The sequence below is a fragment of the Triturus cristatus genome, chromosome 4_1 (genome assembly GCF_964204655.1).
Source record: "Triturus cristatus chromosome 4_1, aTriCri1.1, whole genome shotgun sequence".
Lineage (NCBI taxonomy): Eukaryota > Metazoa > Chordata > Amphibia > Caudata > Salamandridae > Triturus > Triturus cristatus.
Genome location: NC_140585.1, coordinates 138,467,712 through 138,487,271, shown reverse-complemented (window position 1 = coordinate 138,487,271; position 19,560 = coordinate 138,467,712). Strand labels below are relative to the sequence as shown.

Sequence of the window (19,560 nt, the reverse complement as noted above, 5' to 3'; positions counted from 1 at the left end):
CCAAAACAATCATACTTCACCACCATATCAGTGATTGTGGTAATCATTCCACAAAGATAAGTAGTCTCGTAAAAACCTGTTCCTCTTTGAGAATGTTTCAAAACAAACATTTTAATTACAGATATTGGTCCTATGGACGACTGCCTATTCAAATAAAATAACAATTAAACATATACATTTTGTTTTTTAAATGATCCTGTTTTTTTAATTAATAATATTAAGAACTACTTCTCCTTTTCCACAGTTTCAAGCTCGTACTTTGTGGCCCAACTGAGCTTGAGCCTCTCACTCTTTCATGATGTACTGTTATATTGTCATTCTGATCTTTGAAAACAGTTGGGGATATAGCTCAGTGGTAGGGCATTTTACTGCAGATCAAGAGGTCCCTGGTTCAAATCCGGGTGTCCCCTAAACCTATTTTGGTTCTGTGTGTTTGTAGCTAGGATCTTTCATAAAGTCCCTTTGGATCACCATTGACAGAGTCAGTGTTCAGTTGGATCTTATACTTTATTAGCATTACAGTGTCACTGCTCAAAACCTGGGAATAAATGCATTTTTACACAGGGCGTGGGAACTTTCTGAAACATCATTGATTTATTTTGGAATCCGGCTCTTCCTTTCACAGCTTCAAGCAAAGAGAATCACTATGAAAACAATTGAAAACTTTGTTATACAGTTTGGTGCTTCCTTGTAGCGCACTAAAGAAATGGCATAGTATACTCGGCAGCGCTGCAGTCAATCTATTTCTCATTTAACCTGTGTCCTCAGTCTTACATATATTCCTCCTCTCCTCTGTGCATACAAAATATGTGTTTGTTTAAAGCACTTCATTCTTGTGCAACGCAGAAACTATTTAATTTCTCCTTAAAACCTCTGCCTACATGCAAAATGTATGAACCCTCGTTGCAGATAAAAAAAGGCTGGCTCGAAGACTCAGGCCATTTTCGAACACAAAATGGCCTTTTCTGATATATTAAATTGATGGCACTTGAAAGGGACGTTTGGGTGTCCTATGGACCACTGCCTGTTCAAATAAAATAACAATGAAACATATAAATATTTTTTTTAAACGATCCCGTTTTCCTTCAATAAATAATATTAAGAACTACTTCTCCTGTTCCACAGTTTCAAGCTTGTACTTTCCGGCCCAACTGAGCATGATGCTCACACTCTTTCATGAGGTACTGATATATTTTCATTCCGACTCTCACAAACAGGTGGGGATATAGCTCAGTGGTAGAGCATTTGACTGCAGATCAAGAGGTCCCTGGTTCAAATCCAGGTGTCCCCTTGGCCTGTTTTGGTTCTTGTGTTTGTAGCTGGGACTTTTCATAAAACCCCTTTGGATCATCATTGACAGAGTCAGTGTTCGCTTGGATCTTACACTTTAATAGCATTACAATGTCACTGCTCAAAACCTGAGAGTAAATGCATTTTTATACAGGGCTCGGTATTTCGTATGGGAAATGTCTGAAAAAGCATTGATTTATTTTGGAATCTGGCTCTTCCTTTCACAGCACCAAACAAAGGGAATGGACTATGAAAGCAATTGACAACTTTGTTTTACAGTTTGGTGCTTCCTTCGATCGCACTACAGAAATTGCATAGAAAAGTGGGCAGAAATGCAGTCAATCTATTCCTCATTTAACCTGTGTCCTCAGTCTTACATGTATTCCACCTCTTCTCTGTGCATACAAAGTATGTGTTTGTTTGAAGCACTTCATTTTTGTGCAATGCATAATCTATTTACTTTCTACTAAAAAACGCTGCCCACGTACAAGATGTATGAACCCTAGTTGCAGGTGCAAGCAGGCTGGTCTGAGAAACCAGGCCATTTGCGAACACAAAATGGCTTTTTCTGATGTATTAAATCGAAGGTACATGAAATGGGTGTTTGGTTGTACCTTCAAATACCAAATTGTAGTGGTATGTAGAAATGTTTTTTCACCGTAATTTGGCCCAAAACAATCATACTTCACCACCATATCAGTGATTGTGGTAATCATTCCACAAAGATAAGTAGTCTCGTAAAAACCTGTTCCTCTTTGAGAAAGTTTCAAAACAAACATTTTAATTACAGATATTGGTCCTATGGACGACTGCCTATTCAAATAAAATAACAATTAAACATATACATTTTGTTTTTTTAATGATCCTGTTTTTCTTTAATTAATAATATTAAGAACGACTTATCCTTTTCCACAGTTTCAAGCTCGTACTTTGTGGCCCAACTGAGCTTGAGCCTCTAACTCTTTCATGATGTACTGTTATATTGTCATTCTGATCTTTGAAAACAGTTGGGGATATAGATCAGTGGTAGAGCATTTTACTGCAGATCAAGAGGTCCCTGGTTCAAATCCCGGTGTCCCCTAAACCTATTTTGGTTCTGTGTGTTTGTAGCTAGGATCTTTCATAAAGTCCCTTTGGATCACCATTGACAGAGTCAGTGTTCAGTTGGATCTTATACTTTATTAGCATTACAGTGTCACTGCTCAAAACCTGGGAATAAATGCATTTTTACACAGGGCGTGGGAACTTTCTGAAACATCATTGATTTATTTTGGAATCCGGCTCTTCATTTCACAGCTTCAAACAAAGAGAATGACTATGAAAACAATTGAAAACTTTGTTATACAGTTTGGTGCTTCCTTGTAGCGCACTAAAGAAATGGCATAGTATACTTGGCAGCGCTGCAGTCAATCTATTTCCCATTTAACATGTGTCCTCATTCTTACATATATTCCTCCTCTCCTCTGTGCATACAAACTATGTGTTTGTTTAAAGCACTTCATTCTTGTGCAACGTAGAAACTTTTTAATTTCTCCTTAAAACCTCTGCCTACGTGCAAAATGTATGAACCCTCGTTGCAGATAAAAAAAGGCTGGCTCGAAGACTCAGGTCATTTTCGAACACAAAATGGCCTTTTCTGATATATTAAATTGATGGTACTTGAAAGGGACATTTGGGTGTACCTTCCAAATACCAAATTGCAGTGGTATGTAGAAATGTTTTTCGTCCATCATTTGGCCCAAAACAATCATACTTCACCACCATCTCGGTGATTGTGGTAACCAATCCGCGAAAGGATAAGGCGTCCCGTAAAAACCTCTTCCCCTTTGAGAATGTTTCAAAACAAGCATTTTATGTACAGGCATTGGTCCTATGGACCACTGCCTGTTCAAATAAAATAACAATGAAACATATAAATATTTTTTTTAAACGATCCCGTTTTCCTTCAATAAATAATATTAAGAACTACTTCTCCTGTTCCACAGTTTCAAGCTTGTACTTTCCGGCCCAACTGAGCATGATGCTCACACTCTTTCATGAGGTACTGATATATTTTCATTCCGACTTTCACAAACAGGTGGGGATATAGCTCAGTGGTAGAGCATTTGACTGCAGATCAAGAGGTCCCTGGTTCAAATCCCGGTGTCCCCTTGGCCTGTTTTGGTTCTTGTGTTTGTAGCTGGGACTTTTCATAAAACCCCTTTGGATCATCATTGACAGAGTCAGTGTTCGCTTGGATCTTACACTTTAACAGCATTACAATGTCACTGCTCAAAACCTGAGAGTAAATGCATTTTTATACAGGGGTCGGTATTCCGTATGGGAAATGTCTGAAAAAGTATTGATTTATTTTGGAATCTGGCTATTCCTTTCACAGCACCAAACAAAGGGGATGGACTATGAAAGCAATTGGCAACTTTGTTTTACAGTTTAGTGCTTCCTTCAATCGCACTACAGAAATTGCATAGAAAAGTGGGCAGCAATGCAGTCAATCTATTCCTCATTTAAACTGTGTCCTCAGCCTTACATGTATTCCACCTCTTCTCTGTGCATACAAAGTATGTGTTTGTTTGAAGCACTTCATTTTTGTGCAATGCATAATCTATTTACTTTCTACTAAAATACGCTGCCCACGTACAAGATGTACGAACCCTAGTTGCAGGTGCAAGCAGGCTGGTCTGAGAAACCAGGCCATTTGCGATCACAAAATAGCTTTTTCTGATGTATTAAATCGAAGGTACATGAAAGGGGTGTTTGGTTGTACCTTCAAATACCAAATTGTAGTGGTATGCAGAAATGTTTTTTCACCGTAATTTGGCCCAAAACAATCATACTTCACCACCATATCAGTGATTGTGGTAATCATTCCACAAAGATAAGTAGTCTCGTAAAAACCTGTTCCTCTTTGAGAATGTTTCAAAACAAACATTTTAATTACAGATATTGGTCCTATGGACCACTGCCTATTCAAATAAAATAACAATTAAACATATACATTTTTTTTTTTAAATGATCCTGTTTTCCTTTAATTAATAATATTAAGAACTACTTCTCCTTTTCCACAGTTTCAAGCTCGTACTTTGTGGCCCAACTGAGCTTGAGCCTCTCACTCTTTCATGATGTACTGTTATATTGTCATTCTGATCTTTGAAAACAGTTGGGGAGATAGCTCAGTGGTAGAGCATTTGACTGCAGATCAAGAGGTCCCTGGTTCAAATCCGGGTGTCCCCTAAACCTATTTTGGTTTTGGTGTTTGTAGCTGGGATCATTCATAAAGTCCCTATGGATCACCATTGACAGAGTCAGTGTTCAGTTGGATCTTATACTTTATTAGCATTACAGTGTCACTGCTCAAAACCTGGGAATAAATGCATTTTTACACAGGGCGTGGGAACTTTCTGAAACATCATTGATTTATTTTGGAATCCGGCTCTTCCTTTCACAGCTTCAAACAAAGAGAATGACTATGAAAACAATTGAAAACTTTGTTATACAGTTTGGTGCTTCCTTGTAGCGCACTAAAGAAATGGCATAGTATACTCGGCAGCGCTGCAGTCAATCTATTTCTCATTTAACCTGTGTCCTCAGTCTTACATATATTCCTCCTCTCCTCTGTGCATACAAAATATGTGTTTGTTTAAAGCACTTCATTCTTGTGCAACGTAGAAACTATTTAATTTCTCCTTAAAACCTCTGCCTACGTGCAAAATGTATGAACCCCCGTTGCAGATGAAAAAAGGCTGGCTCGAAGACTCAGGCCATTTTCAAACACAAAATGGCCTTTTCTGATATATTAAATTGATGGTACTTGAAAGGGACGTTTGGGTGTACCTTCCAAATACCAAATTGCAGTGGTATGTAGAAATGTTTTTCGTCCATCATTTGGCCCAAAACAATCATACTTCACCACCATCTCGGTGATTGTGGTAACCAATCCGCGAAAGGATAAGGCATCCCGTAAAAACCTCTTCCCCTTTGAGAATGTTTCAAAACAAGCATTTTATGTACAGGCATTGGTCCTATGGACCACTGCCTGTTCAAATAAAATAACAATGAAACATATAAATATTTTTTTTAAACGATCCCGTTTTCCTTCAATAATTAATATTAAGAACTACTTCTCCTGTTCCACAGTTTCAAGCTTGTACTTTCCGGCCCAACTGAGCATGATGCTCACACTCTTTCATGAGGTACTGATATATTTTCATTCCGACTCTCACAAACAGGTGGGGATATAGCTCAGTGGTAGAGCATTTGACTGCAGATCAAGAGGTCCCTGGTTCAAATCCAGGTGTCCCCTTGGCCTGTTTTGGTTCTTGTGTTTGTAGCTGGGACTTTTCATAAAACCCCTTTGGATCATCATTGACAGAGTCAGTGTTCGCTTGGATCTTACACTTTAATAGCATTACAATGTCACTGCTCAAAACCTGAGAGTAAATGCATTTTTATACAGGTCTCGCTATTTCGTATGGGAAATGTCTGAAAAAGCATTGATTTATTTTGGAATCTGGCTCTTCCTTTCACAGCACCAAACAAAGGGAATGGACTATGAAAGCAATTGACAACTTTGTTTTACAGTTTGGTGCTTCCTTCGATCGCACTACAGAAATTGCATAGAAAAGTGGGCAGAAATGCAGTCAATCTATTCCTCATTTAACCTGTGTCCTCAGTCTTACATGTATTCCACCTCTTCTCTGTGCATACAAAGTATGTGTTTGTTTGAAGCACTTCATTTTTGTGCAATGCATAATCTATTTACTTTCTACTAAAAAACGCTGCCCACGTACAAGATGTATGAACCCTAGTTGCAGGTGCAAGCAGGCTGGTCTGAGAAACCAGGCCATTTGCGAACACAAAATTGCTTTTTCTGATGTATTAAATCGAAGGTACATGAAATGGGTGTTTGGTTGTACCTTCAAATACCAAATTGTAGTGGTATGTAGAAATGTTTTTTCACCGTAATTTGGCCCCAAACAATCATACTTCACCACCATATCAGTGATTGTGGTAATCATTCCACAAAGATAAGTAGTCTCGTAAAAACCTGTTCCTCTTTGAGAATGTTTCAAAACAAACATTTTAATTACAGATATTGGTCCTATGGACCACTGCCTATTCAAATAAAATAACAATTAAACATATACATTTTGTTTTTTAAATGATCCTGTTTTCCCTTAATTAATAATATTAAGAACTACTTCTCCTTTTCCACAGTTTCAAGCTCGTACTTTGTGGCCCAACTGAGCTTGAGCTTCTAACTCTTTCATGATGTACTGTTATATTGTCATTCTGATCTTTGAAAACAGTTGGGGATATAGCTCAGTGGTAGAGCATTTTACTGCAGATCAAGAGGTCCCTGGTTCAAATCCGGGTGTCCCCTAAACCTATTTTGGTTCTGGTGTTTGTAGCTAGGATCTTTCATAAAGTCCCTTTGGATCACCATTGACAGAGTCAGTGTTCAGTTGGATCTTATAGTTTATTAGCATTACAGTGTCACTGCTCAAAACCTGGGAATAAATGCATTTTTACACAGGGCGTGGGAACTTTCTGAAACATCATTGATTTATTTTGGAATCCGGCTCTTCCTTTCACAGCTTCAAACAAAGAGAATGACTATGAAAACAATTGAAAACTTTGTTATACAGTTTGGTGCTTCCTTGTAGCGCACTAAAGAAATGGCATAGTATACTCGGCAGCGCTGCAGTCAATCTATTTCTCATTTAACCTGTGTCCTCAGTCTTACATATATTCCTCCTCTCCTCTGTGCATACAAAATATGTGTTTGTTTAAAGCACTTCATTCTTGTGCAACGTAGAAACTATTTAATTTCTCCTTAAAACCTCTGCCTACGTGCAAAATGTATGAACCCCCGTTGCAGATGAAAAAAGGCTGGCTCGAAGACTCAGGCCATTTTCAAACACAAAATGGCCTTTTCTGATATATTAAATTGATGGTACTTGAAAGGGACGTTTGGGTGTACCTTCCAAATACCAAATTGCAGTGGTATGTAGAAATGTTTTTCGTCCATCATTTGGCCCAAAACAATCATACTTCACCACCATCTCGGTGATTGTGGTAACCAATCCGCGAAAGGATAAGGCATCCCGTAAAAACCTCTTCCCCTTTGAGAATGTTTCAAAACAAGCATTTTATGTACAGGCATTGGTCCTATGGACCACTGCCTGTTCAAATAAAATAACAATGAAACATATAAATATTTTTTTTAAACGATCCCGTTTTCCTTCAATAATTAATATTAAGAACTACTTCTCCTGTTCCACAGTTTCAAGCTTGTACTTTCCGGCCCAACTGAGCATGATGCTCACACTCTTTCATGAGGTACTGATATATTTTCATTCTGACTCTCACAAACAGGTGGGGATATAGCTCAGTGGTAGAGCATTTGACTGCAGATCAAGAGGTCCCTGGTTCAAATCCAGGTGTCCCCTTGGCCTGTTTTGGTTCTTGTGTTTGTAGCTGGGACTTTTCATAAAACCCCTTTGGATCATCATTGACAGAGTCAGTGTTCGCTTGGATCTTACACTTTAATAGCATTACAATGTCACTGCTCAAAACCTGAGAGTAAATGCATTTTTATACAGGTCTCGCTATTTCGTATGGGAAATGTCTGAAAAAGCATTGATTTATTTTGGAATCTGGCTCTTCCTTTCACAGCACCAAACAAAGGGAATGGACTATGAAAGCAATTGACAACTTTGTTTTACAGTTTGGTGCTTCCTTCGATCGCACTACAGAAATTGCATAGAAAAGTGGGCAGAAATGCAGTCAATCTATTCCTCATTTAACCTGTGTCCTCAGTCTTACATGTATTCCACCTCTTCTCTGTGCATACAAAGTATGTGTTTGTTTGAAGCACTTCATTTTTGTGCAATGCATAATCTATTTACTTTCTACTAAAAAACGCTGCCCACGTACAAGATGTATGAACCCTAGTTGCAGGTGCAAGCAGGCTGGTCTGAGAAACCAGGCCATTTGCGAACACAAAATTGCTTTTTCTGATGTATTAAATCGAAGGTACATGAAATGGGTGTTTGGTTGTACCTTCAAATACCAAATTGTAGTGGTATGTAGAAATGTTTTTTCACCGTAATTTGGCCCCAAACAATCATACTTCACCACCATATCAGTGATTGTGGTAATCATTCCACAAAGATAAGTAGTCTCGTAAAAACCTGTTCCTCTTTGAGAATGTTTCAAAACAAACATTTTAATTACAGATATTGGTCCTATGGACCACTGCCTATTCAAATAAAATAACAATTAAACATATACATTTTGTTTTTTAAATGATCCTGTTTTCCCTTAATTAATAATATTAAGAACTACTTCTCCTTTTCCACAGTTTCAAGCTCGTACTTTGTGGCCCAACTGAGCTTGAGCTTCTCACTCTTTCATGATGTACTGTTATATTGTCATTCTGATCTTTGAAAACAGTTGGGGATATAGCTCAGTGGTAGAGCATTTTACTGCAGATCAAGAGGTCCCTGGTTCAAATCCGGGTGTCCCCTAAACCTATTTTGGTTCTGGTGTTTGTAGCTAGGATCTTTCATAAAGTCCCTTTGGATCACCATTGACAGAGTCAGTGTTCAGTTGGATCTTATAGTTTATTAGCATTACAGTGTCACTGCTCAAAACCTGGGAATAAATGCATTTTTACACAGGGCGTGGGAACTTTCTGAAACATCATTGATTTATTTTGGAATCCGGCTCTTCCTTTCACAGCTTCAAACAAAGAGAATGACTATGAAAACAATTGAAAACTTTGTTATACAGTTTGGTGCTTCCTTGTAGCGCACTAAAGAAATAGCATAGTATACTCGGCAGCCCTGCAGTCAATCTATTTCTCATTTAACATGTGTCCTCAGTCTTACATATATTCCTCCTCTCCTCTGTGCATACAAAATATGTGTTTGTTTAAAGCACTTCATTCTTGTGCAACGTAGAAACTATTTAATTTCTCCTTAAAACCTCTGCCTACGTGCAAAATGTATGAACCCTTGTTGCAGATGAAAAAAGGCTGGCTCGAAGACTCAGGTCATTTTCGAACACAAAATGGCCTTTTCTGATATATTAAATTGATGGTACTTGAAAGGAACATTTGGGTGTACCTTCCAAATACCAAATTGCAGTGGTATGTAGAAATGTTTTTCGTCCATCATTTGGCCCAAAACAGTCATACTTCACCACCATCTCGGTGATTGTCGTAACCAATCCGCGAAAGGATAAGGCGTCCCGTAAAAACCTCTTCCCCTTTGAGAATGTTTCAAAACAAGCATTTTATGTACAGGCATTGGTCCTATGGACCACTGCCTGTTCAAATAAAATAACAATGAAACATATAAATATTTTTTTTAAACGATCCCGTTTTCCTTCAATAAATAATATTAAGAACTACTTCTCCTGTTCCACAGTTTCAAGCTTGTACTTTCCGGCCCAACTGAGCATGATGCTCACACTCTTTCATGAGGTACTGATATATTTTCATTCCGACTCTCACAAACAGGTGGGGATATAGCTCAGTGGTAGAGCATTTGACTGCAGATCAAGAGGTCCCTGGTTCAAATCCAGGTGTCCCCTTGGCCTGTTTTGGTTCTTGTGTTTGTAGCTGGGACTTTTTATAAAACCCCTTTGGATCATCATTGACAGAGTCAGTGTTCGCTTGGATCTTACACTTTAATAGCATTACAATGTCACTGCTCAAAACCTGAGAGTAAATGCATTTTTATACAGGGCTCGGTATTTCGTATGGGAAATGTCTGAAAAAGCATTGATTTATTTTGGAATCTGGCTCTTCCTTTCACAGCACCAAACAAAGGGAATGGACTATGAAAGCAATTGACAACTTTGTTTTACAGTTTGGTGCTTCCTTCGATCGCACTACAGAAATTGCATAGAAAAGTGGGCAGAAATGCAGTCAATCTATTCCTCATTTAACCTGTGTCCTCAGTCTTACATGTATTCCACCTCTTCTCTGTGCATACAAAGTATGTGTTTGTTTGAAGCACTTCATTTTTGTGCAATGCATAATCTATTTACTTTCTACTAAAAAACGCTGCCCACGTACAAGATGTATGAACCCTAGTTGCAGGTGCAAGCAGGCTGGTCTGAGAAACCAGGCCATTTGCGAACACAAAATTGCTTTTTCTGATGTATTAAATCGAAGGTACATGAAATGGGTGTTTGGTTGTACCTTCAAATACCAAATTGTAGTGGTATGTAGAAATGTTTTTTCACCGTAATTTGGCCCAAAACAATCATACTTCACCACCATATCAGTGATTGTGGTAATCATTCCACAAAGATAAGTAGTCTCGTAAAAACCTGTTCCTCTTTGAGAATGTTTCAAAACAAACATTTTAATTACAGATATTGGTCCTATGGACGACTGCCTATTCAAATAAAATAACAATTAAACATATACATTTTGTTTTTCAAATGATCCTGTTTTTTTAATTAATAATATTAAGAACTACTTCTCCTTTTCCACAGTTTCAAGCTCGTACTTTGTGGCCCAACTGAGCTTGAGCCTCTCACTCTTTCATGATGTACTGTTATATTGTCATTCTGATCTTTGAAAACAGTTGGGGATATAGCTCAGTGGTAGAGCATTTTACTGCAGATCAAGAGGTCCCTGGTTCAAATCCGGGTGTCCCCTAAACCTATTTTGGTTCTGTGTGTTTGTAGCTAGGATCTTTCATAAAGTCCCTTTGGATCACCATTGACAGAGTCAGTGTTCAGTTGGATCTTATACTTTATTAGCATTACAGTGTCACTGCTCAAAACCTGGGAATAAATGCATTTTTACACAGGGCGTGGGAACTTTCTGAAACATCATTGATTTATTTTGGAATCCGGCTCTTCCTTTCACAGCTTCAAGCAAAGAGAATCACTATGAAAACAATTGAAAACTTTGTTATACAGTTTGGTGCTTCCTTGTAGCGCACTAAAGAAATGGCATAGTATACTCGGCAGCGCTGCAGTCAATCTATTTCTCATTTAACCTGTGTCCTCAGTCTTACATATATTCCTCCTCTCCTCTGTGCATACAAAATATGTGTTTGTTTAAAGCACTTCATTCTTGTGCAACGTAGAAACTATTTAATTTCTCCTTAAAACCTCTGCCTACGTGCAAAATGTATGAACCCTCGTTGCAGATGAAAAAAGGCTGGCTCGAAGACTCAGGCCATTTTCGAACACAAAATGGCCTTTTCTGATATATTAAATTGATGGTACTTGAAAGGGACGTTTGGGTGTACCTTCCAAATACCAAATTGCAGTGGTATGTAGAAATGTTTTTCGTCCATCATTTGGCCCAAAACAATCATACTTCACCACCATCTCGGTGATTGTGGTAACCAATCCGCGAAAGGATAAGGCGTCCCGTAAAAACCTCTTCCCCTTTGAGAATGTTTCAAAACAAGCATTTTATGTACAGGCATTGGTCCTATGGACCACTGCCTGTTCAAATAAAATAACAATGAAACATATAAATATTTTTTTTAAACGATCCCGTTTTCCTTCAATAAATAATATTAAGAACTACTTCTCCTGTTCCACAGTTTCAAGCTTGTACTTTCCGGCCCAACTGAGCATGATGCTCACATTCTTTCATGAGGTACTAATATATTTTCATTCCGACTCTCACAAACAGGTGGGGATATAGCTCAGTGGTAGAGCATTTGACTGCAGATCAAGAGGTCCCTGGTTCAAATCCAGGTGTCCCCTTGGCCTGTTTTGGTTCTTGTGTTTGTAGCTGGGACTTTTCATAAAACCCCTTTGGATCATCATTGACAGAGTCAGTGTTCGCTTGGATCTTACACTTTAACAGCATTACAATGTCACTGCTCAAAACCTGAGAGTAAATGCATTTTTATACAGGGCTCGGTATTCCGTATGGGAAATGTCTGAAAAAGCATTGATTTATTTTGGAATCTGGCTCTTCCTTTCACAGCACCAAACAAAGGGAATGGACTATGAAAGCAATTGACAACTTTGTTTTACAGTTTGGTGCTTCCTTCGATCGCACTACAGAAATTGCATAGAAAAGTGGGCAGAAATGCAGTCAATCTATTCCTCATTTAACCTGTGTCCTCAGTCTTACACGTATTCCACCTCTTTTCTGTGCATACAAAGTATGTGTTTGTTTGAAGCACTTCATTTTTGTGCAATGCATAATCTATTTACTTTCTACTAAAAAACGCTGCCCACGTACAAGATGTATGAACCCTAGTTGCAGGTGCAAGCAGGCTGGTCTGAGAAACCAGGCCATTTGCGAACACAAAATAGCTTTTTCTGATGTATTAAATCGAAGGTACATGAAAGGGGTGTTTGGTTGTACCTTCAAATACCAAATTGTAGTGGTATGCAGAAATGTTTTTTCACCGTAATTTGGCCCAAAACAATCATACTTCACCACCATATCAGTGATTGTGGTAATCAATCCACAAAGATAAGTAGTCTCGTAAAAACCTGTTCCTCTTTGAGAATGTTTCAAAACAAACATTTTAATTACAGATATTGGTCCTATGGACCACTGCCTATTCAAATAAAATAACAATTAAACATATTCATTTTGTTTTTTAAATGATCCTGTTTTCCTTTAATTAATAATATTAAGAACTACTTCTCCTTTTCCACAGTTTCAAGCTCGTACTTTGTGGCCCAACTGAGCTTGAGCCTCTCACTCTTTCATGATGTACTGTTATATTGTCATTCTGATCTTTGAAAACAGTTGGGGATATAGCTCAGTGGTAGAGCATTTTACTGCAGATCAAGAGGTCCCTGGTTCAAATCCGGGTGTCCCCTAAACCTATTTTGGTTCTGGTGTATGTAGCTAGGATCTTTCATAAAGTCCCTTTGGATCACCATTGACAGAGTCAGTGTTCAGTTGGATCTTATACTTTATTAGCATTACAGTGTCACTGCTCAAAACCTGGGAATAAATGCATTTTTACACAGGGCGTGGGAACTTTCTGAAAGATCATTGATTTATTTTGGAATCCGGCTCTTCCTTTCACAGCTTCAAGCAAAGAGAATGACTATGAAAACAATTGAAAACTTGGTTATACAGTTTGGTGCTTCCTTGTAGCGCACTAAAGAAATGGCATAGTATACTCGGCAGCGCTGCAGTCAATCTATTTCTCATTTAACATGTGTCCTCAGTCTTACATATATTCCTCCTCTCCTCTGTGCATACAAAATATGTGTTTGTTTAAAGCACTTCATTCTTGTGCAACGTAGAAACTATTTAATTTCTCCTTAAAACCTCTGCCTACGTGCAAAATGTATGAACCCTTGTTGCAGATGAAAAAAGGCTGGCTCGAAGACTCAGGTCATTTTCGAACACAAAATGGCCTTTTCTGATATATTAAATTGATGGTACTTGAAAGGGACATTTGGGTGTACCTTCCAAATACCAAATTGCAGTGGTATGTAGAAATGTTTTTCGTCCATCATTTGGCCCAAAACAATCATACTTCACCACCATCTCGGTGATTGTGGTAACCAATCCGCGAAAGGATAAGGCGTCCCGTAAAAACCTCTTCCCCTTTGAGAATGTTTCAAAACAAGCATTTTATGTACAGGCATTGGTCCTATGGACCACTGCCTGTTCAAATAAAATAACAATGAAACATATAAATATTTTTTTTAAACGATCCCGTTTTCCTTCAATACATAATATTAAGAACTACTTCTCCTGTTCCACAGTTTCAAGCTTGTACTTTCCGGCCCAACTGAGCATGATGCTCACACTCTTTCATGAGGTACTGATATATTTTCATTCCGACTCTCAGAAACAGGTGGGGATATAGCTCAGTGGTAGAGCATTTGATTGCAGATCAAGAGGTCCCTGGTTCAAATCCAGGTGTCCCCTTGGCCTGCTTTGGTTCTTGTGTTTGTAGCTGGGACTTTTCATAAAACCCCTTTGGATCATCATTGACAGAGTCAGTGTTCGCTTGGACCTTACTCTTTAACAGCATTACAATGTCACTGCTCAAAACCTGAGAGTAAATGCATTTTATACAGGGCTCGGTATTCCGTATGGGAAATGTCTGAAAAAGCATTGATTTATTTTGGAATCTGGCTCTTCCTTTCACAGCACCAAACAAAGGGAATAGACTATGAAAGCAATTGGCAACTTTGTTTTACAGTTTAGTGCTTCCTTCAATCGCACTACAGAAATTGCATAGAAAAGTGGGCAGCAATGCAGTCAATCTATTCCTCATTTAACCTGTGTCCTCAGTCTTACATGTATTCCACCTCTTCTCTGTGCATACAAAGTATGTGTTTGTTTGAAGCACTTCATTTTTGTGCAATGCATAATCTATTTACTTTCTACTAAAATACGCTGCCCACGTACAAGATGTACGAACCCTAGTTGCAGGTGCAAGCAGGCTGGTCTGAGAAACCAGGCCATTTGCGAACACAAAATAGCTTTTTCTGATGTATTAAATCGAAGGTACATGAAAGGGGTGTTTGGTTGTACCTTCAAATACCAAATTGTAGTGGTATGCAGAAATGTTTTTTCACCGTAATTTGGCCCAAAACAATCATACTTCACCACCATCTCAGTGATTGTGGTAATCAATCCACAAAGATAAGTAGTCTCGTAAAAACCTCTTCCCCTTTGAGAATGTTTCAAAACAAACATTTTAATTACAGATATTGGTCCTATGGACCACTGCCTATTCAAATAAAATAACAATTAAACATATTCATTTTGTTTTTTAAATGATCCTGTTTTCCTTTAATTAATAATATTAAGAACTACTTCTCCTTTTCCACAGTTTCAAGCTCGTACTTTGTGGCCCAACTGAGCTTGAGCTTCTCACTCTTTCATGATGTACTGTTATATTGTCATTCTTTTTTTTTTGTTTAAGAAGTTTTTATTGAATTTTCAGAGAAAAAGAAAAAGAAAAAACAAATGATACAATAAAACAATTATTTCAATATAGCGCCATAAGAGATATTATATAAACGAAGTTGGTTTACAATGACTAGGTCGACAAAAAGAAAAAAAGGATCAATAATAGGGTAATTTGAGGAAAAAAGCACTGGTGAGTGGGATAGGAGGGAAAAGAGGAAAGACCAAAGAGGTGAGAGGGAAAGAGAAGAGAGAAAGCCAGAGAGAGAAGAAAATAAAAAGAAAATGAGTTATCACATGGGAGGGTGCGAGGAGAGATAAGTAGTAAAAGGAAGCCAAAGAAGATCAGCTTTGATTTTTTGGGAGACAGAAGAGGAGGAAACGGAAGCAATCCTATGTTCGTCACAAATAAAATTCCACCAAGTAATTGACGACAGTTTAGAATTATCTTTCCATGCAGACAGGATCACTTTAAAAGCTAATGCAATAAAAAGATCAAATAACCTAGAACTAGGTAAAACAGTTTCCATGTCAGGAGCTAACGAACCTAAAAAGATATTTACAAAAGATAAGGTTGCATTAAAGTTGAAAACTGACATGCATACATTCCAAATTGAATTCCAAAAAGATAGAACAGATGCACATTCATATAACTGATGGACTAATGTCCCAGTTTCGGTAGAGCAGGACCAGCAAAGGGGAGAAGATGTGGGGGAAAACTTACAAATAGTGACAGGAGTAATAATGGCTCTATGATACAGAAAAAACAGAGATTGGGTTATCCTGGCTGCAGCCGAAACTTTAAATAATTTCGACCATAATTTGTCCCAACTGTCAATAGGAAGAGAAATGGATAGGTCCATTTCCCATGCACTTTCAATGGTGGATTTAGAACGAACATTGGCATTAGATAACAATAACTTATAAACAGTGGCAGCTTTAAGTTTATGCGCAGGGAATAGAGGATACAAAGGTGAAGAGGGTGTTAAAGGAGGTGAGACTGATGGGAGAGAGTAGGTAGCTAATTGGGTTTGTATAGCATTAGAGATAATAATATATTCCTTGTAAAAGGAGTCAGGTAGCTGATATCGTGTTTGTAATTCTTGGAAGGAGATGATAGAAAACCCATTCAAAAACTGATGGACAAAAAAGATCTCCTTTTCCTTCCAGTATTTGTAATAGAAAGATCTACCTTTGTATTTGAGAAATTTGTTATACCATAGGGTAGAGGTTAAAAAACATTGGATAGGGGATAGGTCCTTAAGAAATGTATTGCACAGCAATTCACGGGAGTATTTTAATACAGGGCTTTTAGACAAAAAGGTGCAGTTGGACATAAATGTAACATGCTGAAACTGAAACTCTTTTAGGAGCGACCGCTCAAAGATAATCCAACGAGGAATAGGCGTATCCCCGAAATCGAAGGCCAATGAGAAAGATTGTTTAATCAAAAAAGCAGAGTGGTATATTTTAAAATTAGGGAAGCGCACCCCCCCTCTTCCTTGGGGCGAATAAGTTTGTTTAAGGCAATGCGGGAGCGTTTATTGTTCCATAAAAATTTAATACATAGAGAGTTTAATTGGGAAAAAAACGTGTTAGGGATTTTGACAGGGAGCATAGAAACCGTGTAAAGGATATGAGGAGTGACCATCATCTTAATAGTATCTAGTCGACCCCACCATGACAAAAATAAGGGGGACCACACGAGGAGAAGAGATTTCAATTTAGTCATTAGTGCGTTAAAAGTGAATTTAATAGTGTCCGCAATATTGGAGGCAAACCAAATGCCAAGGTATTTAATTTTGGAAGGACACCATGCAAAGGCAGTATCCGCAAACATGAATTGATAACAAATCGAATTTAAAGGAAGAACCTCCGTTTTGGATAGGTTGAGTTTGTACCCAGAAATGGAAGAATAAAGACGGACTTCTTCTAAAAAGGGGGGAAGGGAGTCACTGGGATTGGACATGTATACCAATATATCGTCCGTGTAGGCAGATATTTTAGTTTCAACAGAAGCAGAGACAAAACCTTTAATTTTGGGATTGGTTCGAATACGCTCAAGGAAGGGTTCCAAACACAAGATAAAAAGTAATGGGGAGAGAGGACAACCTTGCCTGGTGCCTCTAGATAGGGGAAAAAATTGAGAGAATTGGTTATTAACAAAAATACTAGCCCTCGGATATGAGTATAACAATTTGACAAAAGAAATAAAATTAGGGCCAAAGCCAAACCATTGTAATGTATGAAACATAAATTGCCAATTTATACGATCAAATGCTTTTTCAGCGTCCAGAGATAAAGCAGCCAGAGGATCTTTATAATTTTTACCATGGGATAGGATATTCATGAACATTCTAGCATTATCGGAAGCCAATCTACCTTTGACAAAACCCACCTGGTCAGTCTTGATCAGAAGGGGTATGATAGAATCAAGTCGAGATGAAATAATCTTAGCAAAGATCTTGCAGTCGTAATTGATTAGGGAGATTGGGCGGAAATTTTTACAAAAAGAATGGTCCTTGTCAGGCTTAGGGATAATGACGATCAGGGCATCCATAAAGGAGCCAGATGCTTTCGCATCAGAAATGAAGGAATTAAACAGCTGCAATAATTTAGGGGCAAACAAAGATTTGAAAGTACAATAAAACTCCACCGGTAAACCGTCCGGGCCAGGGGCTTTTGATTTCTTTAAAGCTTGTAGGGCAGTAAGAATCTCTTGAAGGGTAATATCCGCCTCTAAAGCGGAAAACTCAGCATTCAGAGATGGGGGAGCAGGGAGTCCAGAAAAAAACTTATCAAGATTATGAGAGGAGGGGAATGTATCATCTGAATAAAGAGATCGGTAGTAGTCATGAAAGACCGCTGCAATTTCTTCATCAGAGGACACCAGATTATTGGTGGATTCATCCATGATAGGACCAATGGTCTTACGTTCAGAGCGAATTTTTAAATAATTCGCTAGCATTTTACCTGCTTTATTTTGCCCTCCATGAAATTTAGACTTAATTCTAAGTAAAACATTGCAGGCATCAACAGTAGCAATTTTGTTAAGATTGGTTTTGGCTGTAATTAAATTCCTAAGTGAGTTAGCATTTTTGGAGGAAAAATAGTCATGCTCTAATTTTTTCAACTGTTGTAATTGGTCCTTATACTTTTTCACATTGGCCTTTTTCTTCCGGGACACAAAGGAAATAGTAAAAGCACGGAGCGCCGCCTTAAAAGCATCCCAGTTGTTAGAAGTGGAAGTGTCTGATGGGTTGTTAAAGGTGAAAAATTCATTAATAAAGGAGGTGGCTTCTGTAAGATAAGCTGTGTCAGATAGCAGGTGAGTGTTAAACTTCCAGCGATTATATTTGGTGGAGGTGAGTGAAAGGTCAAAAACAGCATAGACAGGGGCATGATCTGAGATAAAGATAGAGCCAATTACAGATTTTTGGATACATGGAAGAAGGGATTTGCTAACCAAGATATAATCAATTCTGGATCGGGTTTGGTGTACATTAGAAAAGAACGTATATTCCAACAAATCAGGGTTACAGGTTCTCCAAACATCATACAATGGGCGAGAGGCAATGGCCGATTGAAAGGATTTATGGGTCTTATCCGGTTGAAATTTGTACTTTGATAAGCGATCCGAGAAGGGATCCAACCATTGATTGAAGTCGCCTGCTACAATAATATTAGGACAATCAGCGGTGGAGAGGAGAATTTTGATATCATTCCAAAATTTTGGATCCGGTTTCACAGGGCCATAAATGTTTAACAAGATTAACGTTTTATTGTATACAACAATCTTGGCCATTACCCATCGACCTGCGTCATCATTTTGAGAGGAAATAATTTGCACAGATAAAGTTTTGTGAAACAATATGGCAACCCCCCCTTCTTGTCAACAGCAGGGGAAAAAACAACTTGGCCTACCCATTGCCTTTTTAATTTCAGCGACTCGACGTCATTACAGTGAGTTTCTTGAAGAAAGGAAATTTGGGAATTGAGTTTAGATAAATGAGAAATTACCTTTTGTCTTTTAACAGGATTTCCAAGACCGCGGACGTTCCACGTAACAAAATTACACATACGCGAGGGTCAGGGGAATGTGATACACATGGTGTGGAAATACTTCAGAAACAAAACGACACTGGAAGACAAAATGCGCATAAGGGTTACAAAAGGGAACAACAAAACATAAAACCACATTACTAAGAAGAATCAAAAAGCCTTTGACAATGTAATATATAAAGAGAAGTCCAAAAGCACCATAATCATGAAGAAATGAAGGGAAAAGAGCAAAGAGAAGACATGGAAAATCTCGAAAGAGGAAGAGAGTGACGCACCGACCAGAGGAAGACTGAAATAAGAAAGTGCGCGAAAGAGCAGGGGGG

The 19,560-nt window shown here is 38.2% G+C and overlaps 8 non-coding genes across 8 annotated transcripts; all 8 read left to right on the top strand.

Annotated features, from left to right (window-relative positions):
• Positions 1–1,219: 1,219 nt before the first annotated feature.
• On the top strand, positions 1,220–1,291 carry TRNAC-GCA (transfer RNA cysteine (anticodon GCA)). Its single transcript has one exon. It is a non-coding gene; the product is annotated as a tRNA-Cys (tRNA).
• Positions 1,292–3,369: 2,078 nt separating this feature from the next.
• On the top strand, positions 3,370–3,441 carry TRNAC-GCA (transfer RNA cysteine (anticodon GCA)). The gene has a single exon. It is a non-coding gene; the product is annotated as a tRNA-Cys (tRNA).
• Positions 3,442–4,449: 1,008 nt separating this feature from the next.
• TRNAC-GCA (transfer RNA cysteine (anticodon GCA)) lies at positions 4,450–4,521 on the top strand. Its single transcript has one exon. It is a non-coding gene; the product is annotated as a tRNA-Cys (tRNA).
• A 997-nt stretch (positions 4,522–5,518) lies between these two features.
• On the top strand, positions 5,519–5,590 carry TRNAC-GCA (transfer RNA cysteine (anticodon GCA)). Its single transcript has one exon. It is a non-coding gene; the product is annotated as a tRNA-Cys (tRNA).
• A 2,077-nt stretch (positions 5,591–7,667) lies between these two features.
• On the top strand, positions 7,668–7,739 carry TRNAC-GCA (transfer RNA cysteine (anticodon GCA)). Its single transcript has one exon. It is a non-coding gene; the product is annotated as a tRNA-Cys (tRNA).
• Positions 7,740–9,816: 2,077 nt separating this feature from the next.
• Positions 9,817–9,888, top strand: TRNAC-GCA (transfer RNA cysteine (anticodon GCA)). The gene has a single exon. It is a non-coding gene; the product is annotated as a tRNA-Cys (tRNA).
• A 2,076-nt stretch (positions 9,889–11,964) lies between these two features.
• Positions 11,965–12,036, top strand: TRNAC-GCA (transfer RNA cysteine (anticodon GCA)). The gene has a single exon. It is a non-coding gene; the product is annotated as a tRNA-Cys (tRNA).
• A 2,077-nt stretch (positions 12,037–14,113) lies between these two features.
• Positions 14,114–14,185, top strand: TRNAC-GCA (transfer RNA cysteine (anticodon GCA)). The gene has a single exon. It is a non-coding gene; the product is annotated as a tRNA-Cys (tRNA).
• The last annotated feature ends 5,375 nt before the right edge of the window (positions 14,186–19,560 follow it).